The sequence below is a fragment of the Trichomycterus rosablanca genome, chromosome 4 (genome assembly GCF_030014385.1).
Source record: "Trichomycterus rosablanca isolate fTriRos1 chromosome 4, fTriRos1.hap1, whole genome shotgun sequence".
NCBI lineage: Eukaryota > Metazoa > Chordata > Actinopteri > Siluriformes > Trichomycteridae > Trichomycterus > Trichomycterus rosablanca.
The window spans coordinates 13,521,801-13,548,712 of record NC_085991.1 but is presented as its reverse complement, the minus strand read 5'-3'; the positions used below and the strand labels follow the sequence as shown (position 1 = coordinate 13,548,712).

General features: G+C 41.5%; 3 non-coding genes across 3 annotated transcripts; 1 reads left to right on the top strand and 2 right to left on the bottom strand.

The window, feature by feature from the left end:
- Positions 1-2,885: 2,885 nt before the first annotated feature.
- On the top strand, positions 2,886-2,967 carry trnas-gcu (transfer RNA serine (anticodon GCU)). Its single transcript has one exon. It is a non-coding gene; the product is annotated as a tRNA-Ser (tRNA).
- A 1,391-nt stretch (positions 2,968-4,358) lies between these two features.
- trnae-uuc (transfer RNA glutamic acid (anticodon UUC)) lies at positions 4,359-4,430 on the bottom strand. Its single transcript has one exon. It is a non-coding gene; the product is annotated as a tRNA-Glu (tRNA).
- Positions 4,431-5,046: 616 nt separating this feature from the next.
- On the bottom strand, positions 5,047-5,119 carry trnar-acg (transfer RNA arginine (anticodon ACG)). Its single transcript has one exon. It is a non-coding gene; the product is annotated as a tRNA-Arg (tRNA).
- Positions 5,120-26,912: the final 21,793 nt, after the last annotated feature.

Here is a 26,912-nt window from a genome sequence, read left to right as displayed (position 1 = left end):
AGCAACATCACACTGTCCTGTACATATGATGGATCAGTTTATAGTCTTCACTGGTATCAACAAAAACTTGGATCAAAACCAGAATTTATACAGCTGATTGTTGAAGGTAGTGAAGATGTTAAAACAGCTCAAACGTCTGACCCAAGAATCTCAATGAAACGCTACAAAACCAAAACAAAAATGGATCTGGAGATCATCTCTGCTGCAGTATCTGATTCTGCACTGTACTACTGCGCCCTGCAGCCCACAGTGACAGGAAATACAGCTTTACTGTACAAAAACCTGTTATCAGAGGAGGGAGCTATTAGCATGTTTACATTTTATCACTTGCTGCTTCTTGTATCTCAAGTCTGTTTATCTAATAAACAATCAGTGTTTTAGATCAGTGGTTTTTAAACTTTCTGTCTTATTCTTCCTGCAGACACTTCTGAAGGTGTGCAACAGGACAGGATGTTGTTCATTCTCTGCACATCTGATATTGGGGAAAGGTTAGAACTACAGGCAGGCTGCATGGACGTCCCTGCAAAAGATGTCCTCTTAAAGGCAGCAGATGTTGCTCTAAAATCTCAATGTATTTTCCTGCATTAATGCTGCCATCAGATAACTGTAAATGATATTGTACTGACACAACACCATATCATGACAGATCCTGGCTGATTTGGGGTTGTATTACGTTACAGACTTATTTTATATTAGATTAGAGTTCTTTTTTTGCCTCAAACATCTAAACACAATCACCAATAATTATGAAAAGAAAACATCTGTATCTGATATCTGTACACACCCTTAGCCTAATACTTGTTTGATGCACCTTTGGCAGTAATTACAGCTTCAAGGTGTCTTGGGAAAAAAGCTACAAGCTTGGCACACTTGTTTCTGGACATTTCTGCTCATTCCTCTTGGCATATCATTGCAAGCTCCGTCAGGTTGGATGGAGAGCGTCGGTACACAGCCATTTTCAGCTCCTTCCACAGATGATTGATTGGATTTTTGTCTGGGCTCTGGCTGGGCCACTTAAGGACATTCACAGACTTTCTCTGAAGCCACTTCTTTGTTCTCTTGGCTGTGTGCTTCAGGTCATTGTCATGTTGGCAGGTAAACCTTCACCCCAGTCTGAGGTCCAGAGTGCTCTCGGTGTACTTAGCTGGCTTCACAGTAGGGATGGCATTAGCCAGGTGATCAACGGTGCATGGAGTCCTCCAGATGTGACGCTTGGCATTCAGGCCAAAAAGTTCAATTTTGGTTTTATCAGACCAGAGAATCTTGTTTCTTATGGTTTGCATTTTGGCAAACTCCAAGTTGGCTGTCATGTGCCTTTTACTAAGGAGTGGCTTCTGTCTGGCCACTCTACCATAAAGGTGTGATTTGTGGAGTGCTGCCTGGATGGTTCTCCCATCTCCACAAGGATAGGCTGGAGCTCTGTCAGAGTGACCCTCAGGTTCCTGCTCACCTCCCTGGCCAAAACCCATCTTCCTCTATCGCTCAGTTTGGCCGAATGGTCAGGTCTAGGAAGATTTTTGGTGGTTTCAAACTTCTTCCATTTATGAATGATGGAGGCCACTGTGCTCTTTGGGACCTGTAAAGCTGCAGCAATTTTTCTGTACCCTTCTCCAGATCTGTGCCCTGACACAATCCTGTTTCTGAGGTCTGCAGATAATTTCTTTGACCCCATGGCTTGGAGTTTGCTCTGATATGCACTGTCAACTGTGGGACCTTATACAGGCAGGTGTTGGTAATCCCCAATCATGTCCAATCAAAAGAATTTAGCACAGGTGGACTCCAATTAAACTGTAGAAACTTCTCAAGCAGTATCAGTGAAAACAAACTGCACCTCAGCTCATTTTTTTTTTTAATTTAATATACTTCTCAAATACTTGTTTTCAAATAGATGTTTAGTATATTTTTGCAAAGTATGTTAAACAACTGCTGAAGTAATTCACTTAAAGCACACTTTAAATACCATATACAAAGGTTTACTTAAGTGTATTTTTTTATAAAGCTATAAAGTAGACTTAAGTATACTAATCTTCAATATGCTACAGTGCACTAAAGTGTATTATTGTTACACTAGTGATCAATACACTTAAAGAGTGCTAATTATACTGTAACTGTACAAAAACAATACAAAAGCTCCATAGAGTAGGTGTTATTACATGTGTGATTATGGTACTTCGGAGGCGCAGCAGTAAAATATGCTATGATGTATTAACTGACATGTCAAACTTGTGTGTTTAAATCTTGCATCTGCTAAAAGTCTCCAAACTACCTCAAAACATAAAAGTACGACCCCTGCTGGTTAATGGTTACGATTTAAGTAACAGAGATCATGCATGGCTGATAAATTTGGCTATGAACTACCAAGGATCGGAAAGTCTACAACTGGATGAACAAGGCAAAGGATGGATAATTCATTGTGCTCTGCACTCGTGAGTTCGAATCCCATCCTCGTCGAAGTAAACACACTTTTAAAAGCCCTCTTAAATAACCTCAGTCTGCTTTGAAAACATTGGAAATAAGTAACACTGATGTACTGAATTGCTACTCCTGCGTCTGTTTGTTCTTCCTTATATGGTCAATAGGCGGCAATGTTTTCAAAGCAGACCAAAGTAATTCAAGAGAGCTTTTAAAAGTGCAGGCAAATCCCATCCTCGTGGAGGTAAAAGTACTTTTAAAAACTCTCTCAAATGACCTCAGTCTGCTTTGAAAACATTGCAGCCTATTGATCATATGTGGAAAAGCAAACAGACATAAGAACAGTAGTTTAGATCGTCTGTGTTGCCTCTTTCCACCCGTTTTCAGGCCAATTCAGCCCTCTGAAGCCCCTCCTGCCACACAAATGACACACCTGCAACCAGACCAGAAGAGCATTTCTCATAGCTTGACCAGATGAGGTGGCCGAGTGGTTAAGGCGATGGACTGCTAATCCATTGTGCTCTGCACGCGTGGGTTTGAATCCCATCCTCGTCGAAAACAATACCTTTTAAACTCTTAATGCATGCTCAATAATTCAGCTCCACAAATCCACAAAGTGAAGACCGTTAAACAATGTGTGGTTACTAATCTGTATGTCTTTAACATTGTATTAAAAGAACGGCTGTATAAGATGATCAGTTTCTATTTGGTGTTACAGTTGTGATTTTTTGTGAGAAGTGCCAATATTTTGCACAGAGCTGAAAGCAAGAGTTTCAGGGGTTTTGTTCAATGTTTAAAGGCTTGGTTTTCAATAAGGATGGGATTCGAACCCATATGTGCAGAGCACAATGGATTAGAGAGTCCATCGCCTTAACCACCACGTGGTTAACACCAGAACTTAACAACCAGAACATGCTTAACCTCCATGAAGTAAGCCAAAAACACAGTTGCATTAAGAAAATGCCTGTATAAGATAAACTGTTTCTCTCTGGTGTTACAGTTGTATTTTTATGTGAGTAGTACCAATATGTTGTAAAGGTGGAGTTTAATTATCAGAGCTGAAAGCAAGAATTTCAGGGGTTTTGATCAATGTTTAAAGGTCTGGTTTCCAAAATCACACATGCAGAGCACAACAGATTAGCAGTCCATCTCCTTAACCACTCAGCCACCTCGTCTCAACCTGCCTAGGAAAATGTGTTTCTGGGCCGATCGGTCTGATTGATCAACAAAAACGGCTTGAACAGCTACATTGCCTTTAAGAAATATCTGGTTGTTTACCAGAATGTGCTCGCACACTGCATTAGTGCATTATTTGTTAACAGTCAGTTTTAAAGAGAACTAAAATAAAATGAGCTTTCTGCTCTTCAGTCTTTTACAAATCTACAAAATCTACATTGATCAATCAGACCAATTGGACCAGAAACAAGCAGGTAAAGCAAGATGAGGTGGCCGAGAGGTTAAGGTGATGGACGGCTAATCCATTGTTCTCTGCACACGTGGGTTCGAAAACCAGACCACTGAACAAAACCCCTGAAACTCTTGCTTTCAGATCTGGTGCTGCTCACAAAAAAAAATCACAACTGTAACTGTAGACTGCGTTATCCATTGTGCCACTGGCCCCTAAGGGACTGCGCTTGTGACTTTCCTGAAGCTCGGGCCTCATTTCTGTCTTTTGACCAAGGAAAGAATAGAAAACTTTGAAGCACGGCATACAAAAACACCCTGCCGTGACCAAGATTCGACCCAAGGTTGCTGCAGCCGCAACGCAGAGTACTAACCACTATACGATCACGGCATTCCAATGGTCAGCCACGTCCAGCTCACGTCCACTGCTCCCTTATAGACTGCAGTCATAGTTACAACAGATCAAGCTTCTTGAGCTACAGCAACATAGCGCAGAGGAACGAATAGGCAAAGTTTTGCTCGAGTCCTATCATAAAGATGAATTCCTATACCGGGAGTCGAACCCGGGCCGCCTGGGTGAAAACCAGGAATCCTGACCGCTAGACCATATGGGAAACTAAAGATTTCGCCATCGGCTGATGACAGCATCAGTCACTTCTTTCCACTTAGCCAAGACCTGCATTGTTGGATCTGAGGTACCAAGAACCATACACAAGGAGTTAGAAAGACAAAAAAGGCACAAGGTAACCGAGGCAGCCTGGAGTCGAACCTAGAATCTTCTGATCCGTAGTCAGACGCGTTATCCATTGCGCCACTGGCCCTCAGACTGCGCTTGTGATTTTTCTGAAGCTCCGGCCTCATTTCTGTCTTTTGACCAATGAGAGAATGGAAAACTTTGGAGCACGGCATACAAAAACACCCTGCCGTGACCCGGATTCGAACCGAGGCTGTTGCGGCCACAACGCAGAGTACTAAAAGGAACTAATAAGTAAAGTTTTGCTCGAGTCCTATCATACAGATGAATTCCCATACCAAGAGTCAAACCCAGGCCGCCTGGGTGAAACCAGGAATCCTGACAGCTAGACCATATGGGAAACTGAAGGATTTGTCATCAGCTGACATCAGCATCAGTCACTTCTTTCCACTTTGACAAGACGTGCTTTATTTGTGTCTTTCTACCTCCTTGTGTATGGTTCTTGGTACCTCAGATCCAACAATGCAGAAGGTAACCGAGCCAGCCAGGAGTCGAACCTAGAATCTTCTGATCCGTAGCCAGATGCGTTATCCATTGCGCCACTGGCCCCTGATGGACTGCACTTGTGACTTTCCTGAAGCTCTGGCCTCATTTCTGTCTTTTGAGCAAGGAGTGAATAGAAAACTTTGAAGCACGGCATACAAAAACACCCTGCCGTGACCCGGATTCAAACAGGGGTTGCTGCAGCCACAACACAGAGCACTAATCACTAATTGATGATGGCATTCCAACCGTCAGCCACGTCCAGCTCACGTCCACTACTCCCTGATAGACTGCAGTCATAGTTCCAACAGAACAAGCCTCTTGAGCTACAGCAACATGGCGCAGAGGAACTAATAGGCAAAGTTTTGCTCGAAGTCCTATCATAAAGGCAAATTCCCACACCAGGAGTCGAACCCAGGCCACCTGGGTGAAAATCAGGAATGCTGACCGCTAGACCATATGGGAAACTGAAGTACTTCAGCATCAGTCACTTCTTTCCATTTTGACAAGACCAGCATTGATGGATCTGAGGTACCGAGAACCATACACAAGAGATACAGGGCTCTAGAGTGCGACCCATGCGACTTAATTTCTCAATGGTGCGACTAAAAAAAATCTCAGGTCGCACCGGTGCGACCAGGCGTCTGAGGGAAAAAAAACAACAACAGACACACATTAGGCCAATATCATGGTCTAAACCAATCAGAGATAGTGAAGGGCGGGACAATATTGTAGCGGCGATATGTGAGCGACATTCAGCTCAGCCAATCAGAATGCAGCACCAGGTTTATACAGGTGCGTTCGGACGTTCTGCAGTTAGTTTAGTTTTGTATATGAGACTTGCCGGATGTCCCCAGAATGGAAGTTCGGGTTCTGGAGCTCGGCGGTGTAAAGTGCTGTAACGCTCACTTAAGTCCTGACTAAATAGTTAAAGTGACTCGACCCTGTCGTGTTCCTTTATTCCCACACCTCCACCACCGCACAGCAAAAGACCCGCAGCATCCCCACCGGACAGTGGCTAGGTGAGCCGACCCTCTACGGTAGCAAGTGGCTAATGCTAGCGGTAAAGTGCCGCGGCAGTGAAAGTAAAAACACGACAATGTTTTCGTTAAGTAAAATATAAAAATAACTAAAAGACCATAATATATTAGAATACATGTAGTCAAAATACACAGTGAGTGCACAGCAAGGGATTTTGGGAATCTGTGTAAAAGATACAGTAAAGCCGATAATATAATGCACTGCATTTAAGATTACACTCTAACACTCTAGAGCCCCATACACACACAAACATATACATATAATTTTAAATATACACACACACATAAATAGATATACACACATACATACACATTTACTCTATTATTATTTTTATAATTTTTATAAGTGTGCTATAATTAGACTATAATACTATAATTGACTGTAAAGAGCATGGGAAGACCATGGCCGGCAATAGTGTATTTGTGACTGGTTCTAATACATTTCGAATTGAAAGGCTGAAAAAGCACAATGCATCTTTAAAACACATTACATGCCACGATAAATGCACTGCCCGAGTGTCTCCTCTCCCCACTGCCTTTCAGCAGCAGGCAGCAGCAAACAGATCATCAGACGAGGCCAGGTTGACCAGATTGTTAGTTATTTACAAGTCAATATTGCCTGTATGGACAGTGATTTAAAAAAAAAAAGTGAACCTGTAAAACTGCGGTGTTAAATGCGATGCGGTCGAAAATTTGGGTGCACCTAACTTTTGTGCTGGTGCACCTAAGAAAAAAAGTTAGGCGCACCAGTGCAACCAGTGCAAAACGTTAGTCTAGAGCCCTGAGATATCTTAAATGAAGATAAAAATGAAGATAAAAATCGAGTGGATCTGAACATCTCCTCTGTTGCAGTATCAGATTCTGCTCTCTACTACTGTGCTCTGCAGCCCACAGTGACAGGAAATAATTTTATACTGTACAAAAACACCTACATTTAATCTGTTCTGCTGTTTTATGAAAAGGAAAATGTTTAAATGTTTAAAACATGAATATTTCTGTCCTTTATTATTTCTCTGCATTAGTTATGAAATGCAATAAATATGAGTTTCCTGTTTTTATGACCAACCTAAAATGAAATAACAGAACATTATCTGGGAATGTCCTATTCTTTAATCAGAGTTTTAGTACAGTGGAACCTTGATTTAATGGACCTCTATTTAATGGATTTTGGATTTAACTGACAAAATCTAGAATGTCCGGTCTGATTGTTTAAAATTTTTGTGAGAAGCGTACCTACACCAGTAGTTCAGTAATTGTCTGCTAGCCAGCGCACGTCTCTCTGTTTACATGAGTGATAGGCTTTATTTTGTGGGGATGATCGCTTTGTTCTCGCCTTTTCCTCTGTGTTTTATGCTTATATTTTGTAAGATCTAGAGCTTAGTTATGCACCAGCGCTGCTCTAATAGCCACCAGCAGTGCTTCAGACTCAGAATAATAGAGTAATAGAGTCCCCACTATACTATCAATGAATTTTTCCCCAGTAGAACAGTACACCAATTTTAATATGTACTTACAGGTTTTACATTACATATTTACATCTATTTACATTGTTCATGTTACTGTTTATCATATGTGCATGTTTAGCACTTATGTGGACATTGGTGCTGTGTTTGAGTATACTTTCACACCTCCTGGAAAATAAGCCTGTCTGTTTCCGACAATCACATTTTACGAACCAGTGTTTTACCCCCTTTCAGTCTGTTAATTGAGGTTCCACTGTATTGTTAATGTAGGGTGAGGTTCTCATTCCCTACCAGTAAGTGTTCCCCACCTTCCAGCACATATGTGAGAAAGCACAAGCTCTTAGTTATAAAATCTGAAGTAGTAATACAGTTATCTGATTGACTTTAACTCTGGCATGGTTGTTGGTGCTGGATGGACTGATTTAAGCATGTCAGAAACTGTCTAGAGTTACACAGAGAGTTGCATAAATGATCATTTACATTTTCAGCAGATGCTTTTATCCAAAGCGACTTACACAATAAGGGTTAAGGGCCTTGCTCAGGGACCCAACAGTGGCAACTTGGTGGTGGCGGGGCTTGAACCGTCAACCTTCTGTTTACTAGTCCAGTACCTTAACCACTGAGCTACCACTGGTCCTGATCAATTACCAATATGTTTATTTTGCACACAGATGTAGGGAGGGAAAGTAAACACATGATGGCAGACTTCATCTACCTTTTGCCAAACACAGTAACAAAGCTGTACTGTTACGGAAGTTGAAGAGAGGAAATGGTTCAGACAAACATAAGAATGATAGCAGTCTTTCTGCAGCAGAAATATGGCATTGCTTGGATTTGTTTGCCTTTTTTCCATTTTTCTATTGGGTGAGAAAAAAATAATTTGTATTAAATACATTTTTACACATATTTGTAGGCTGAACATTGTTTAATAATTAAAACTTTTAAATAGGAATTCAACGGTAAAATTAAAAGGTATCTAATGGTTCATCCTCAAAAGTCATTATTGGTCTAGGCTTGGACAAACAAATAAATAAGTAAATAAATCAATAAATTAATTTTAATTAACTTTTCACTTTCTTTTTTTAACAGGTTATATCTCCGCACAGGAAATTAAGCCAGTTAAACCCACTAAAAATACCTTGGAAGGAACCTCTGTCACTTTATCCTGCAATTACAGTGGATATGGTGGAACTAATAACCTACTGTGGTATCGTCAGTTCTCCACATTCAGACCAGAGTTCATTATTCTGGTTGCTGACTATAATAAAGAAGCTGAGGATTCTGGGTTTTCTGCCACAATAAATGAAGATAAAAATCGAGTGGATCTGAAGATCTCCTCTGCTGCAGTATCAGATTCTGCTCTCTACTACTGTGCTCTGCAGCCCACAGTGACAGGAACTCATACTATACTGTACAAAAACCAAAGGCCAAGTTACATGGTTTAGTTTCTTTAAAAAATCATCTTAATATTGATTAATTACATAAACACATTAAATACTTTAAACCATGCTTACTGATATAAGATAAAGCAATACCTGGTCTGCATGCTGAGTGATATTCATGTGATTATTTTACTGTATCACAAACACTATATAGATAACAGTATTGGGACATCAACACATTTCACCTACAGGAGCTTTTATGGCATTCTATTCTTAATCCATAGGCATTAATATGGAGTTGCTTCCCTATTTGCAGCCATAACAGCTTACATTCTTCTAGGAAGGCTTTCTACAAGATTTTGGAGTATGTTTATGGGAATTTTACCCATATATCAAGAATGAGATCAGACACTGATGGGATTAAGGTCAGGGCTCTGTGTGGGTCAAGTTCTTACACACCAAACTCACTTAACCATGGCTTTATGGACCTTGCTTTGTGCACTGAGGCACAGTCCTGCTAAACCAGAAAGTGGAATTCCCCAAACTGTTCCCACAAAGCTGGAAGCATTCAATTGCCCCAAACATCTAGTATGCTGAAGTATCAACATTTCTTTTCAATTGAGCTAAGAGGCCTAGGTCAATACTTCAAAAACAACCCCATAGCATTAGGCTATCCTTTCTGAAACAAACTTTACAGTTGGCACAATGCAGTCAGGCAGGTAACATTCTCCTGGCATTTGCCATTTATACTCTGGCATCAGACTGCCAGATAGAAAAGCATGATTCATCACATTTTATCAGATACAATGTTTTTTTTATCTATGTGAAGTGAATACAGTGTATTTCATTAAAATATTCAATATGGCTGTAACTGATTAATGTAAAGCTCTGCTTTTATTCCCCACTCAAATCAACTGAAAATAGGAGGAGTTTGTATAGAACTGTATAGAAGCACAATCACCCTGTCCTTCTTTCACTTCTCACAATACAAACATGATGTTCCTGTGTTCTCTTCTTCTCTTCTCAGCTATGCAATGTAAGTACATCTCATTATTTTCTATGCAGTCACAGTGCAAAGTGTTTTAGTTTTACTGAATTTATTCAATACATCACATGTAACATATCTATCTGATTTGCAGGGAAAAGCTTGGGACAATCAATAAAACCACTGAATGATACATTAAATGCAGCAGTGGGTCACAGCATTGTTCTGTCTTGTGAATATAAGAGTGCTGATTATCTGCAGTGGTATCGTCAGTATCCTGGATCTACACCAGAGTTTATAGTTTCTATGGGTGTATATGAAGAGTTATATCATTTCTCGTTTATCAGCTACAGTTAATGGATCAGAAAACCTTGTGAATCTGAAGATCTCCTCTGCTGCAGTATCAGATTCTGCTCTGTACTACTGTGCCATGAATCCCACAGTAACAGGAAACTCCACAATGCTGTATGAAAACCAGTGTATACAGATGGCAGACTGAGTATCACATGCTTTATCTTCTGAGCTTTAGGTTTACCAACCATGTAGTCCTTCTTTATCTGGCCATGTTTTAAGCTAAACCTACATTATATATAAATTTTGAGGGTATACAATTACTGATTACTGTAAAAGACTGACTAAGAAGATGTAAGTTCTTACAAACATTTGATTGCAGTTGGTACTGCAAAGGGTGACACAACCAGTTATTAGGTTTAAGGGACAATTACGTTTTTACATGGGTGACAGGTTTTGAATTGATGTTTTATCTTCAATAAATGGAATAAATGCATTTTGTGCCATGTTGTCTTTATCTTACATTAAAATTAGTTGTAAGATCTGAAAGAGTCAAGAGAGGCTTCATTGTCATTTCAGCTATATACAAGTACATATTGAAACAAAACAATGTTCCTCCAGGACCAGGGTGCAACATAGAACAAAAATGCAAGACAGTACAGTACACAATGCAGATAGACAACAGTACAATAAATACAAAAAGGGCTAAAATAAATACAAAAAGACGTTTCTAATCTAAAAAGTAATTAAGGGAGACAAGACTAGAGACAAGTGTTGGTCAGTACATGGTATGGTTAGCAGTGTAGGATTTTTGAAGCAGCAGAGATTAAGGTGCAAACATGCATCATTGTGCAATATTGCAATTTGCACAAGTTTTTGCAAGTAATACAGTCACAGTAGTACAATACAGTAGTTGTATGTATTTAAGTTGTATGTGTGTTTTATGTATATAAGTTGTGTGTGTCAGAGTCCATCGTGTATGTACAGTGCCATCAGAAAGTATTCACTTTTTCCACATTTTGTTACGTTACAGACATATTCAAAATCCGATCTGAGAATAGTTTCCTTTTAAAAAATCTACACGAAATAGCCCATAATGACAAAGTGAAAACATGTTTTCAGACATTTTTGTAAATCTTTTAAAAATGTAAACATTTAAACATAATAGGTACATAAGTATTCACACCCTTTGCTATGACGCTCAAAATTGAGCTCAGGTGCATCCAGTTTACACTGATCATCCTTAAGATGCTTCTACAACTTGATTGGAGACCACCTGTGGTAAATTCAGTTGATTGAACATAATCTGGAATGGCACACACTTGTCTATAAAAGGTCTCACAGTTGACAGTGCATATCAGAGCAGAAACCAAGCAATGAAGTCAAAGGAATTGTCTTTAGACCTCCGAGACCGTATTGTGTCAAGGCACAAATCTGGGGAAGGATACAAAAAAATTTGTATCATTGAAGGTCCCGAAAAGCACTGTGGTCTCCATTATTCGGAAATGGAAGAAGTTTGGAACCACCAGAACCCTCCCTAGATCTGGCCGCCCGACCAAACTGAGTAATCGGGGAAGAAGGGCCTTGGTCAGAGAGGTGACCAAGAACCCAATGGTCACTAAGGCAGAGCTCCAGTGTCCCTTGTGGAGATAGGACAACCATCCAGTAGGTCAACCATTGCTAACACACTCCACCAATCAGGCCTTTATGGTAGAGTGGCCAGATGGAAGCCACTCCTTACTAAAATGGCAAAAAGCACCTTAAGGATTCCCAGACCAGAAGAATCAAAATTCTCTGGTCTGATGAAACCAAAATAGAAGCTTACAAGCGTCATGTCTGGAGAAAAACAGCCACTGCTCATTGCCTGGCTAACACCATCCCTACTGTCAAGCATGGTGGTGGCAGCATTATGCTGTGGGGATGTTTTTCTGAGACAGGAACTGGGCGACTAGTCCACATAGAGGGTAAGATGACAGCAGCCAAATATAGAGAGATTCTTCAAGAAAACCTGCTCCAGAGTGCTCTGGAACTCAGAGTAGGGCGACGATTCATCTTCCAACAAGACAATGACCCAAAGCACACAGCCAAGATAACAAAGAAGTGGCTTCAGGAGCAGTCTGTGAATGTCCTTGAGTGGCCCAGCCAGAGCCCGGACTTGAATTCAATTGAACATCCTTGGAAAGACCTAAAAATTGATGTCTACAGATGCTGCCCATCCAACCTGACTGAGCTTTAGAGGATCTGCAGAAAAGAATGGGAGAAAATGCCCAAAAACAGGTGTGCCAAGCTTGTACCGACATACCCAAGAAGACTTGAGGCTGTGATTGCTGCCAAAGGTGCTTCAACAAAATATTAAGCCATGGGTGTGAATACTTATGTACCTATTATGTTTAAATGTTTACATTTTTAATAAATTTACAAAAATGTCTGAAAACATGTTTTCACTTTGTCATTATGGGCTATTTCATGTAGATTTTTTAAAAAGAAAACCATACTCAAATCAATTTTCAAATATGTCTGTAACATAACAAAATGTGGAAAAAGTGAAGGGGTGTGAATACTTTCTAATGGCACTGTATATAATACCCAGTTCTGCCATTAAATGACACACATGTTTAACATGGCATAAAAAAAACCCAAATAAATAAATAAATTTAACATGCATCCACTTATTTGCTGATGTGATATAAGAGATGGTTTCACCAGTTTATTGTGGCAACCCATTAGCAACTGCAAACTATGCAATTACAAAAAAAATGAGAATTAAGTGGTTTTAAAGAAAGCTTTTTTTATGTAATCCTAATAGGTCGACTTACCTACAGCCTTCAACCTGTGGCATGAAGGCTTTTGAATAGTGGCCATCATCTCAGACTCCTTCCATTCAATGTTAAATTCCACTGCGGATTTCACATGAACATTATCAAACAACCAGGCCTTGTCTGCTCGTCTCAGGTACAGGGGTAGTACTGTTGTCAGGGAGAAGTACAACCTCTTTGGTAAAGTATCTGTGTTTCATTCTGTTATTAACCTTACATAATACGTAGTATAAAATTATACAATGAATTACATGTTATTAGGGATGTAACGATACACTCTACCAACGATGCGATGCGATTCACGATACTGGGTTCACGATATGGTTTTTTCCCGATTTTTAAAAAAACTGAAACTGAAGACAAATTATGACAAAGTTCCTTTTATTATTTCTCTTAAAAAAAAGAAATAAAATACTGTATTTGTGCTTATCTTTTATTTATCTACATAACGAATGCCCTTTTATTTCTGAGGTAGGTACAAACTATGCAAAACAATTTTGAATTAAGCCCAATTTGGCTGAAAAATCCCGAAATTGGCAACCAGGCGTATAGCTCCAGTTATGTCAAACAGGCGAGGTGTATAGCGCCAGTGCCCTCTGCTGTTTAAAGTGAATATCAATTCATTTTACATGTCAAATCAATTTGAATTGTTGGAATTTTTTATCAGTTATTAACTGTCTTGTGGTGAATCGTTACATTCCTACATGTTATGCACAACACACAGGGGCAAATATCCTGTCTACAGGCAGTGACTTTAACTACGAAAGATGGCAGTGTAGCTGATAAATTGGCAAAATATACATGCAGCGTTCAAATGTAAGGTGCAATTCCTTAATAAAACTGTGTGAATGACAAAAAATGAAAATAAAAAGGTGGTTTTGTTGCAAATATTAAGTTACGTGTGGCTTTTGGTAACTGACATTCACATGTAACTAACCTGGTTTGTCTTCTCGGCAAACGTTTTAGGTTATAAGCCTGGCAGAGTCATGGTAGTGGGTTTGACATGTGGCTCACGTTCATGTTTAAAGCACTGTTGGTTTGTATGGAAGGTGCTAAATGTGCGTTAAACTCTAGAGAGCCACGGTCCAGCATATTGGTATATCCTCTACGGAACAATGAACGTACTTCGTCCTCAACTCTATCAAATCGCTGTGCGTTGTGAGCAGGCATAACGCTAGTTGAACAGACATTCGCTAAACTTTCAATAAAGGTGTTATTATTTAAAAGTGATTCAACTAACTCCCTCACTCTTTCTGCCATGATGCCTAGGCTACTGGTGGTGGGCTATGTGTATATTTGGGAGGTGGGCACATCCTTTAGTAATGTCCGTGTCGACTTTTTTTATGGTGTCTGGGTGGAAGTCTCTGCATGGCAGGACAGTAGATTATTATTTTTGTGTTAGGGAAGGTCTCAGCAGCTCTCTTTGCAGCTCTGCACACCATTGTTCTGACTCTCTCTTGTTCTGCCCTCAGGTCATTTATGCCCGTATGGATAATTATATACTTGGGCTCACCCAGGGTATTATTCTGAATAATTTTGTGAACATCACTTGTCCTTGGACACCAGATTTTGCATGTTTTTTGTCCCGGAAATAGTTTCTCCTGGTTTAAGAATTTGCCATTTGAATCTATAAGAATACAATCTCAGTGTCTGTGTGGGACGCAGTGTCTGTGTTGGTTGCTTTGCTGTGGTTGTTTGTTCAGCTGTGTGGTGCAGGGTGTTTCCTGAGGGGTGTCGTCCTTTGTTTTTAAGATCCCAGGAGTGGCTGTAGTGGCGTCCTGGGTGTGAGTTGTTCCAAGGAGGTGGGTCCAGTGCATGGTGGTGGGTTCTGATGAAGTCATAGGCGTGGATGGTGGTGGTGATCCAGGGGTGAGCTGGATGGTGCTGGATGTTGTGTGTGCATGATTTTCGTAAGTGATGTCCAAAGGTGCAGGAGACGTTTGGAGCCTTGATGTTAAGGTTTCTATGAGATCACGTTTGTGTATCTCCTGTATGAGGTTTGTTAGTTCTGCTTTTAGGTTTAAGTGTTCTTTTTCCATCTTCTCCCTGTAGTATACCAGTTCAGATTTTAGTGTTTTTCTGTCCTTCATCAAGTTTTGGGTGTCCCTCCTCAGTCCTTGTAATGTCCTTTCAAGTTGCCCGATTTGGTCTCTGAGAGGTTCTGATGAATTGTTGGTGATTTTGTGGGTGAGGAACTGCTCTTTCATATCTGTTATCTCCACTTCTAACAGAGAGTCTTTGATTTGTGTGACAGTGGTTTGGAGGTGTGGGCTTGGTGGTGGAGTTGTACAGGAAAATAAGATATAGACAAGTCCTTCTTCCAGGCCATGAGCTTACCAGTAAAAACAATCCCGTCTCCCTGTCGGGGAATTTAACCCTGATCTTACTTACCCCGGATATACTGACCACTATACTAATGAGGACGAGCAAGATGGGCATTGATTCGGCATAGCTCCCTGAAACTTTCATGACTTTAGGTGAACAGAACGGTCACCTGCAGTGAAGATGTTTCTACCCGGTTTCGAACCGGGGACATTTCTTGTGTGAGGCAAACGTGATAACCACTACACTATAGAAACTGCCCAGCCCCCGAGAGGACAAGCAAGTACTTCACCGATTCAGCATACATTCCTTTCTGCAGCTAAAGCAGCAAAGATGTGTCTGTGTGCTTTTCAAGCAGAGACAGCAAAAGTAGCACTTGCAGCAATGTACACCAATCAGGCATAACATTATGACCACCTTCCTAATATTGTGTTGGTCCCTCTTTTGCTGCCAAAACAGCGCTGACCCGTTAAGGCATGGACTCTACTAGACCCCTGAAGGTGTGCTGTGGTATCTGGCACTAAGATGTTAGCAGCAGATTCTTTAACTCCTGTAAGTTGTGAGGTGGAGCCTCCATGGATTGGACTTGTTCTTCCAGCACATCCCACAGATGCTCGACTGGATTGAGATCTGGGGAATTTGGAGGCCAAGTCAACACCTCAAACTCGTTGTTGTGCTCCTCAAACCATTGCTGAAGCATTTTTGCTTTGTGGCAGGGTACATTATCCTGCTGAAAGAGGCCACAGCCATCAGGGAATACCGTTTCCATGAAAGGGTGTACATGGTCTGCAACAATGCTTAGGTAGGTGGTACGTGTTAAAGTAACACCCACATGGATGGCAGGACACTGCCTCTGCCGTCTTGCCTTCTTGCCATAGTGCATCCTGGTGACATGTGTTCTTCAGGTAAGCGACGCACAAGCACCCGGCCATCCACGTGATGTCAAAGAAAACGTGATTCATCAGACCAGGCCACCTTCTTTCATTGCTCCGTGGTCCAGTTCCGATGCCCACATGCCCATTGTTGGCGCTTTTGGCAGTGGACAGGGGTCAGCATGGGCACCCTGTCTAGTCTGTGGCTATGCAGCCCCAAACACAACAAACTGTGATGCACTGTGTGTTCTGACACCTTTCTATTAGAACCAGCATTAACTTCTTCAGCAATTTAAGCTACAGTAGCTCGTCTGTTGGATCAGACCAAATGGGCCAGCCTTTGCTCTCCACATGCATGAGCCTTGGCCGCCCATGACCCTGTCGCTGGTTTACCACTGTTCCACTTTGGATAGATACTAACCACTGCAGAGAGGGAACACCCCACAAGAGCTGCAGTTTTGGAGATGCCCCAGTCGTCAAGCCTTCACAATTTGGCCCTTCACAAACTTGTTTATATCCTTTTGCTTGTCCATTTTTCCTGCTTCTAACATCAACTTTGAGGATAAAATGTTCACTTGCTGCCTAATATATCCCACCCACTAACAGGTGCCATGATGAAGAGATAATCAGTGTTATTCACTTCACCTGTCAGTGGTCATAATGTTATGCCTTGTCGGTGTAGTTATCAGATCTTAGGATTGAACCCAGATCACGGGGAGCCATAATTCTTTGCTTCACCCACACTAGCAGCTGCATCTACAGTATTGTGTGTTAACATGATGGTGAAGCTGCAGGTCGTTTCAACACTGATCCTGACACACACACAAATATAAAAATCTATTCATGGTTTGGTCAGTAATATTTGCAAGAAATGCTTTGGTGTGTGTGTGTGTGTGTGTGTGTGTGTGATCTCTGGGGGTGTCCACATACTTTTGGCTATACATATCAACACTGGATGTCTACAACATTCTACATCTGAAGTGAATGTTAAAGACACTGAGTGGTGCTGTGATCATCAGCTCTGCTCTCAGCTCCAGCACACACTGTGACATCATGATGATGTCACAACATTCTACAAGCTCTGATCTGAGCTCCTGTGCTGGTGCTGCTTCACTTTGAGACGGAGCATCGAAGCAGCAGCAGCTAAAATGTTCTGGTTTAAGAAGTTGTGGTGTTATAGCGTCCCGTCTGACGACGAGGAGCCACACAGACCCAAACCTGAGAAGAAGGAGAAGAAAAAGAAATGGTGGCAGAGATGCGAAAAGAAGGAGAGGCAGGAGGAGACGACCGTAGTGGAGTATCGGATGATGGGAAATGAGGAGAATGCAGGGATGAGTACCCAGATTCTGCAGGACCAAGGGCAGGAACCAGAGGTACAGGTGATAGAGATGGAAGAGAAGAACCAGGTCGAGCCGAGCATGGAGCATCTGGAGAACCTGGAGAAGATGGAATGAAGAACCTCAGAGCGACACGATGAGTACCAGAAACTTTTCCTTCATCAAAATAAAAATAAAAAGCATTAAAAAATAAACTGCTGGTTTAATTTTAGTTGCTTATTAAAGGTGAACTGATGAATGTTTACTGGCTCCTGGGATCGTAAATAAGGTCAAAACATCTGAAGAACATGGAGAAATCAAACTGAACTGCCACCTTCATGTTCTTCTGCATTTTTCTCAGTGGTGCTGAATCAAACAGGACAGGAGGAAACAAAACCAAAAAAAAAAAAAACAGTCTCCGCCACCTGATTCACAGCACCCTTATACAGTATTAACCTGACAATGTCGTGTTAGGTCACGACCAAAACTGCAAATTTTAAACCATATGACAGATTTGCAAAATATGCTGGATTCTCATGAATGGATCCCCTTTATTTATAGACAAAATTTCATGAGATTCTGAGATGAGGGTATTTATTGAGTTGAGCTGGAATGACCCTACAGCAGGGGTGCCCACACTTTCGTGGCTGAGATCTACTATCTCAGTCGACAGGTCATCTACTTTTTAAGGTTGACATCATATTTCAAAAAAGCTTTGAAGCTTACAGGACAAGCAACTGGAAAATCACACTCACCTTATTCTGATGATTTGCACTGAATGATGTCAGCCAGGTTTATGTAGTCTGGACAGTAGCTGCTGATGACAAATCTCCAGCAGGCCTCCAAGTGTTCATCAGTAAGCATGGACAGATATTTAGACTTAATTATTTACATGTAGAAAAAAGCTAATTCACACAAGTAGGTTGATCCAAAAATGCTGTCAAATATGTGGCACATTTTCTTATGTTTGGATATTTTTCCTCAGCCAGCAAGTTCCAAAATTGTCCAGCAAAGAACCTTGATGTCATATGAATGTCAGATTGTTGAGTTAAAACCTCTGCCCTACAGCATAAATAATCAGAGCTGGCCCAGAGCATTAACTACAACCCCAAATCAGAAAATGATGGGACATTGAGTATTAAGTAACAGGGCAGTGAGAGCTCATTGGTTAAGGTACTGGACTAGTAAACAGAAGGTTGACGGTTCAAGCCCCGCCACCACCAAGTTACCACTGTTGGGTCCCTGAGTAAGGCCCTTAACCCTCAATGGCTCATCGTGTTCAGCTTATCATGTAAGTCGCTTTGGATAAAAGCGTCTGCTAAATGCTGAAAATGTAAATTTAATTAAGTCATTAGTGCACATTCATTCTTGCTTTTCAGGCCTGCAACACATTCCAAACAAGTTGGGCCAGTAAAGCATTTAGATAGATAGATTCAACTTTATTGTCATTGCTAAGTACAGGTACAAGGCAACGAAATGTAGTTAGCATCTACCAGAAGTGCAAATAGTAGCATTGTGCAAAAACAAAAACAGAGAATATTAGTAACAAATACCTATGATTAATATGAATATAAAGTTATAACTATAGCTATTTACATATATTGAATTATATATATGTACATAGTACTATATACAATAATAGCAATAGTAACAATAGGCATATTAATAAAAAAATTAAAATGTATTATAATAATAACAGTAATAATAATAATAAAGATTAGTTAGGTATATATTAATAATAACAGTACTAGTAAAGAAGAAGAAGAAGAAAATAGTAACTATAGAGCTGTAACTATAACTATGGTGGATGGTGAAAAAAACTATAACTATACATATACATGTATGACAGTTGTGTAAAGTGCAGGTGCAATGATAAATATTTACAACAGTCCAGTGTGCAGTCCGGGTTGATGGTAAAGTGCAGGTGCAACTTGTGCAATGAGAAATGTGCAATGAGAAATGTGCAATGATAAATAGTAACACAGTCCAGTGTGTAATCAGAAGGTGCAATGATAAATATAAATAATAGGTCCAGTGTTTAGTCCAGAATGTCCAGAATGTTGTGTGTTAACGGCGAATAGTGGTGTTCAATAAAGTTATTGAGGTGGGAAAAAAACTGTTTTTGAGCCGACTGGTCCTGGCATGTATGCTCCTGTATCTTATCCCAGATGGCAGAAGGTTATACAGTGTGTGGCTGGGGTGGTAGGGGTCCCTGATGATGATGCTGTGTGCTCTGCGCTGGTGGTGAAGGTCTCCGATGGTGGGGAGCTGTGTACCGATGATTCGTTGAGCAGTCCTCACCACCTTGTGAAGGGCCTTCCTGTCAGCCACAGTGGAGCTGCCGTACCACACTGTCACACAGTTGGACAGTACGCTCTCAATGGTGCAGCGGTAAAAGTTTGTGAGAATCTGGGGAGACAGATGGTCCTTTTTTAGTCTCCTCAAGAAGTAAAGGCGCTGCTGCGCTTTCTTCACCAGACAGGATGTGTTGTGGGTCCTTTGGTCTTCTCAGTGTTCAGATGAAGGTTGTTGGAGGAACACCACGCCACCAGGTGCTGGATCTCCTCCCTGTAGGCCGATTCGTCTTTGTCTTTGATGCGGCCAACCACTGTGGTGTCGTCTGCAAACTTGATGAGGATGTTAGTTCTATGCAGCGGCACACAGTCGTGGGTGAACAGGGAAAAAAAGCAGTGGACTTAACACACAGCCCTGTGGAACACCAGTACTCAGAGACAGGCTAGAGGACACCTGACTACCTAACCTTACAGACTGGGGTCTGTTTGTTAGAAAGTTCAAGACCCAGTTACACATGGGGGTGCTGATTCCCAGGTCACTGAGCTTGGCTACCAGCTTGGTTGGGATTACCGTATTGAAGGCGGAACTGAAGTCAATAAACAGCATCCGAATGTAGGTGTCATTATTGTCCAAATGGGTGAGGGCAGAGTGAAGGGCAGTGGAAATGGCATCCTCTGTTGATCTGTTAGCACGGTAGGCAAACTGGTAGGGATCCAGTGCTGGTGGAAGCACCGCTTTCAGATGGCAGAGAACCAGTTTCTCAAAGCACTTCATTGCGATAGGTGTGAGTGCTACCGGTCTGAAGTCGTTCAGGCAAGCTGCAGTAGTACGCTTTGGCACCGGAATGATGATCGATGTCTTCCAGCACGTAGGAACAGTAGCCTGGGCCAGTGACAGGTTGTAGATGTTAGTAAAGACCTGGGCTAACTGTTCAGCGCATGCTCTCAGGACACATCCAGGGATGCCGTCAGGGCCGGCAGCCTTCCTCGCATTTACTTTACTCAGTACTGAACACACCTCAGCTGTAGAGAGTGTAAGGAGGTTGCAGTCCTCAGGTGGTCGACTCTGTGTGGTGTGAAGTCCATTGAAGTTAAAGCGAGCGTAGAACCTGTTAAGCTCATCTGTGAGGGACGCACTGTTGGATGTGATGGTTTATAACTGGTGAGTGTCTGAATGCCCTTCCACATACGACGGGGGTCAGAGTTGTGAAAGTGCTCCTCAACAGACAGTTTGTAGGTGTGTTTGGCTCTTCTGATGCCCCTTTTCAGATTTGCCCTGGCTGAGCTGTAGGCCTCAGTGTCACCCGACCTGAATGCAGCGTCCCGTGCTTTCAGCAGAAGTCGAACCTCGGCGTTCATCCAGGGTTTCTGGTTGGGAAAGATTTTCACATGCTTGACAGACGTGACATTATCAATACACGTGTTGATGTAGTTTATTACAGATGATGTGTATGTGTCCAAGTCTATGTCCATGGAGGCTTCAGACGAAAACATGCTCCAATCAGTGTTATGGAACTGATGCTGCAGGGAGGAGATGCCGTCTGTCCACACTTTAACTGTCCTTGTTGTGGTTTTCACACATTTGATGAGTGGCACATACCTGGGGAGCAGGAACAATGAAAGGTGATCAGACTGTCCCAGGTGGGGGAGGGGGGTGGCTTTGTATGCCTCTGCAATGTTCGAATACACATGGTCCAGGGTGTTCTTTCCTCTAGTGGAGAATGAGACATTCTGATGGAATTTTGGTAGAACAGTCCTCAGGTTGGTGTGATTAAAATCCCCCGCAATGATAAAAACTCCGTCTGGGTGTGCAGTTTGTTGTTTGCTGACTGCTGTACTCAGTTCTTCCAAAGCTAACTTGGTGTTGGCATCAGGTGGGATGTAAACTGCAGTAACAACAACAGCGGAGAACTCTCTCGGTAGATAAAAAGGTCTGCACTTAATCATCAGATACTCCACGTTCGCAGAGCAGTGACTTTCAGTTACAATGGAGTCTGTACACCACGATTTGTTGACATAAATGCACAGACCTCCTCCTTTACTCTTACTGAAGTTTGCTGCCACTCTGTCCGCTCTGAACATGCTACGTCCATCCAGCTCCACAGCGCTGCTGGGAATGTTACAATTCAGCCACGTCTCCGTCAGAATCATAATGTTACATTCCATGATCCACTTGTGTGTTGTAGTCCAGAGTCGCAGCTCATCCATTTTGTTAGACAGAGATCGTACATTGGTGAGAAAAATGCTGGGAACCGGTGTACAATGCGGGTTTAGCGTTAGCTTAGCCCGTAGCCCTCCGCGTTTTCCTCGCCTTTGTTTGCGTTCTCTGCGCTTGCGCCGGCTTCGTTCAGCTGAGTGAGTTGATTCCGCAGTCCACGGTGATCCGGAGATTTCCAGCGGAAGTTGCAGATCAAATTTACCGTTTAAGTTATTTAAACCAATATTAATCAGTGTCTGTCGGCTATATGAGATGCTCGCCTGGCAGTATGGAACGCAAAAACTAAAAAACAGTAGACTAATAACTACTAATATGCAAAGTCTGGAGAGACGCTGAGCCTCGCGTTGTGCACGCGCCGCCATCTTGGTCTAATCACTTTGTAATGTTGCCATTCCTTCTCACAACATTAAAAACATACATTCTCTACTGAGTACAGGTCAGAACTACAGGCAGGAACTACAATAGAAGTGTTTCTACTTAGCATGTTCTCTTTCTCACAGAGTTGCTGGCTCCTCTGTTAGCATCATACTTTTTCCTGTACCAGTGATGCCAGGCTTGATCTGGTTCAGGTTTTCACCTGTACAGATGAAGACTTGTCTTGTGCTTGTCTTGGCACTTTTTACCCGACACAATATAACCTCTATGGACAAGCGAGCTGCCCCAGAGGCATCATGGTTCTTTCTGGATCAGGTTCCATGTTTGGATGGGACCTGCAGTGCTGAGTGTGGGTTGCACCAGTTGGTGGGGTGGAGTGCTGCTCATTCTTTACAATATGATTGTGTCTTTCATTTGTTGTTTTGTTTCCATTATTTTAGCCACCACTTTTATTTATCCTGTTCCCTGTTTGTTTTGGACGTTTTAGCCACAGTATTGTTCTACCCTGGATAAAGCATCCTGCAAATTGGGCTAGTTTTCAGTTCTTGCAGGTGCAGGGTTACACTTGGCACCTTAGTGATGAGGCACAACCCGTCCTGTTACAAACTGATGTTCTTGGGATCATATGGCAACCCGTCTTCTTCCAAACATAATTAGCTATATTTTTATCATCATTTTAATTGATCTAAATGTCTGTCTCAATGCAAATGCAAATTTGTCTCTATGTGCTTTTTAGGTACTTGCTTTAGGTACTTACATTTTAACAGGACACTTGATACGTTTTTGTATAGTTCAACGAAGCATTTGTCAAAAAGAGGACTAGTCTGGGATTTGAACCCGGGATCTCTCGCACCCAAAGCGAGAATCATACCCCTAGACCAACGAGCCAGCGGTAACAAGAGTCGTTGTGTTACTTTGATGTGCGTGACTGACCTGAAGTGGCCTGCGTGGGAACCAGAAGAGCCAGAACCAGTATCAGTACATAGACTGGTTATAACCTCTTTTTAAAGAGTTAAAACATGAAAAATATTTAAAGGCTCCAAATAGTAAAAAACGGGGCGCTGCTGAGCTCGCGATGGTGTAGGACGTGCCTGATTAGTACTCCCGCCGAGCCTCCAATTTAATTAAAATAAATAAGTGCTTACTTTAGGAAATACTGCGCATTTTATGTTGAAAGCATCTCTGAAGCTGGGAGATAACTTATATGTAAGCCAATGGCGACAAATCTACGCAAATATAAATACGCCGGACCAACCAACGCTAGGCCCAGCACAACTTCAAGTCCCTCTGATGTTTCGGCCCAACGGACTCGGACACCACTGAACAGTTCCGAAATGGACTTCACAACACTAAAAGCGGAGATTATTTAATCGCTAAAAGCAGATTTATCAGCCGTGATAAAAGCAGAAATAAAAAACGCGTTTGCTGAGGAATTTAATTTCCTAAAAATGGAACTGCAAGCGGTAAGATTGGAATTAGCAAATAGCACAACGGTAATACACGCCGAAATGGACAAAGTTAAGAACACCGTCAAAGAAATGGAAGGCGGATTATCAACCTGGTCTGATGAAACGACTGCTTTACAAACAACTGTGACTGCTCTGAGAGCCGAGGTGGTCGAGTTTAAGGAGAAATGCGAGAATATGGAGGGGAGAATGAGGAGATGTAACATTAGAATATACGGAGTGGCTGAGACGAACGGATCAAGTTCTACTGAATCTGTTTCAAAACTTTTGAGAGAAGTGCTGCATCTGGATAAGGACGTGTTAGTGGACCGTTCACACAGGAGCGCGGCTATGAGAAGATCTGATGGTAAACCGCGCGCCATTGTAGCGAAGCTACATTACTACCAAGACTGTGTTGAAGTACTGAGTCGCGCGCGTTCTCATGCCCCACTCCGTATTAATGGCGAGTTAATTGCCATTTACCCGGACTACACTCCAAGTGTTCTCAAGGCTCGGGCTGCCTTCACAGAGGTTAGAAAGCTGCTTCAAAATCGCCAGGGCGTCCGGTATGGTATACTCTTTCCAGCCCGTTTTCCCATCACATACAACGGAGATGTAAAGGAATTCACTGATGCAGCTAAAGCGATGGATTATGTAAAGAGCAAGATTCTCCCAGCGACAGAGGATGGACCGTGAGACTAAATGCTATGTTTATATGCTAACCCATTTCAGCATTGATTCATTCAGTTGGGGTGACAAGTAATCTGTGTGTAGTTATGGTGTTAATATAATTTAGCTTGCCCCATTAGGTCTGTAGACCTGCTTTATGGTGATTGCCTTTGCCCTGGCATGAGTATATATATACCCAGGTGTGTGTGTGTGTGTGTGTGTGTGTGTGTGTGTGTGTGTGTGTGTGTGTGTGTGTGTGGATGTCTGTGTGTGCGCTTGTGCCTTGTGTGTGTATGTGGGCTTGTGTGCATGATGTTAAGTGTACAAGTTGTTATGTGAGTAGGTGTGTATGTCGGTGAGAGTGAACCCATACGTTCTTTAGAAGTTGCCTGGGCGGAGGTGCCACTGTTTTCCATGACCAACTTTATTATTTAAATGCGCAGTTAAATTATAAGATATATATTATTGTTTTGGTGCACAAATTGATCATTTTTCTTAGGAGGCTCGGCGGGGGGGACACGAGTAGCTGAGGTCCCAACCATAAGCACTAAATGTGTGGGGGGGTTTACCAGACATGGTTCTTTTGTTTTTCTTCTTTTCTGATTTAATGAGCCAGTTATTAGTTTTGCTTTGTATTTGCTGTCGTGCTGTGGCTCCCATTGACTTCAAACCCATAACTTTATATACCCAACATGGCAAGCTCTAATGTTTTGGGAGGCCGGAAAGGCTGCTCGGTTAATTTTGTAAGTTGGAACGTTAGATCGCTGAATCATCCGGTTAAGCGTAAAAAGGTCTTTACACATTTAAAACAGCTTAAAGGCTAAGCACCAGCTAATATTGAAATTTTAAACACATACATGCATCGAAAGTTGAGTTCCTAACTTGTGATTATTGATAGTTAGAAAAAATTTTTTTTTTACAAATTCAAGGAATACGGCTTAAAATTCTGATGTTTTGCGTCGCTCGCGGTGTTCGGATTCTGTCACAGGCGTCGCACGTGTGACGTAGATGGTGGACAACAACTCAAGAAGTTGAATGGAAGGCGATGCAAAATGATTAAAAGGTGCGTTGTGTTTGGCTGCAATAATTCAATTCAACACCAACACCGATGTGATATTATCGCCAAATATATAAATATTATATATCTAGATAGATATATAGATGAGACAGCTTTAGGACAAATCAAATGCGTGTTTATTGGAAAATACTGAACAGAGCAGGGATGCGCTATAAGAATGCGCGTCTTTTCTCTATTAAAAAGGTTTAAATTTAGCTTCTAGCCTAGGCTAGATATACACTGTAAAACGAAAAAAAAAGTGTTTAGGCAAAATATTTTAAATGCACTAATCTGATCAAAATATGGTATAAATAAAAATAGAATAAAGGCTGAAAGACCTTAAACCTGCGTTATCATGCGCGCTAGAAAAACCAACACATTCACCTGATGTGGTTTCAGAGAGGATCTGAGAGGGGTAGCGATGTTCCCCTCAGCACTAAATCTCTCTCTGATGGTGCTCGGTGCACTAATACACACCTGTACTGTACCTGCATGCATACTTTACAGAGCAGAGCAAATCTAGCCTGGTTATCGCGCCAATATTACCCATCTATTTAGTAGGTATAATTAACATAACAATATATACTACATTTTAAGTTATTATTCGTTTCAATACATTTTTATTCAACGAAAAAATACATTTCAATCATTCCAGCAAGATAGTATCTGCAGGCTGCAATGCCATATTAACCGTCATTAAGTGTTTTAGAACGCCGAGGCTGTTTAAATATAGTCTAAATTACAATTATTTTATTGAGTGTGAACCATTAATAAACTTGCCTATAATTACTGTTGCCATTGTTTCCATTTTAAAACACAAAGCCTGACACTCAGAAAGAAAGAAAGAAAGAAAGAAAGGAAGAAAGAAAGAAAGAAAGAAAGAAAGAAAGAAAGAAAGAAAGAAAAAACGTTATACAGGCACCCCCACTGTCAATGCAGATTCATCCTCTTCATTAAATTCAGAAATAGCTTCGGAATCTGAAAAACCAGCACTGGAAAATTCGCTGTCCAAGTCAGTCATAACGGTGTAGTAGTACACTGTTGTCCACCAGTGCAACTTCCTGGAATTTCCGGAGCGACCTCGGGTTTTTCCGTCAATTTACTTGAAATCGTCGATTTTTGAGTGAATTAAACAAGTTATTTACATTTTATTCACGTGTATGGTTTTTAACTAGCTAAAATAATGTGAAATATTTAGAGAGGTCCATTAGGTGGTGCTTAGCCTTTAAGGCAGATATCGCATTCCTTCAGGAGACGCATTTACGGGTAGCAGACCATTTCCGATTAGAGAGAGGTTGGACAGGACAGATGTTT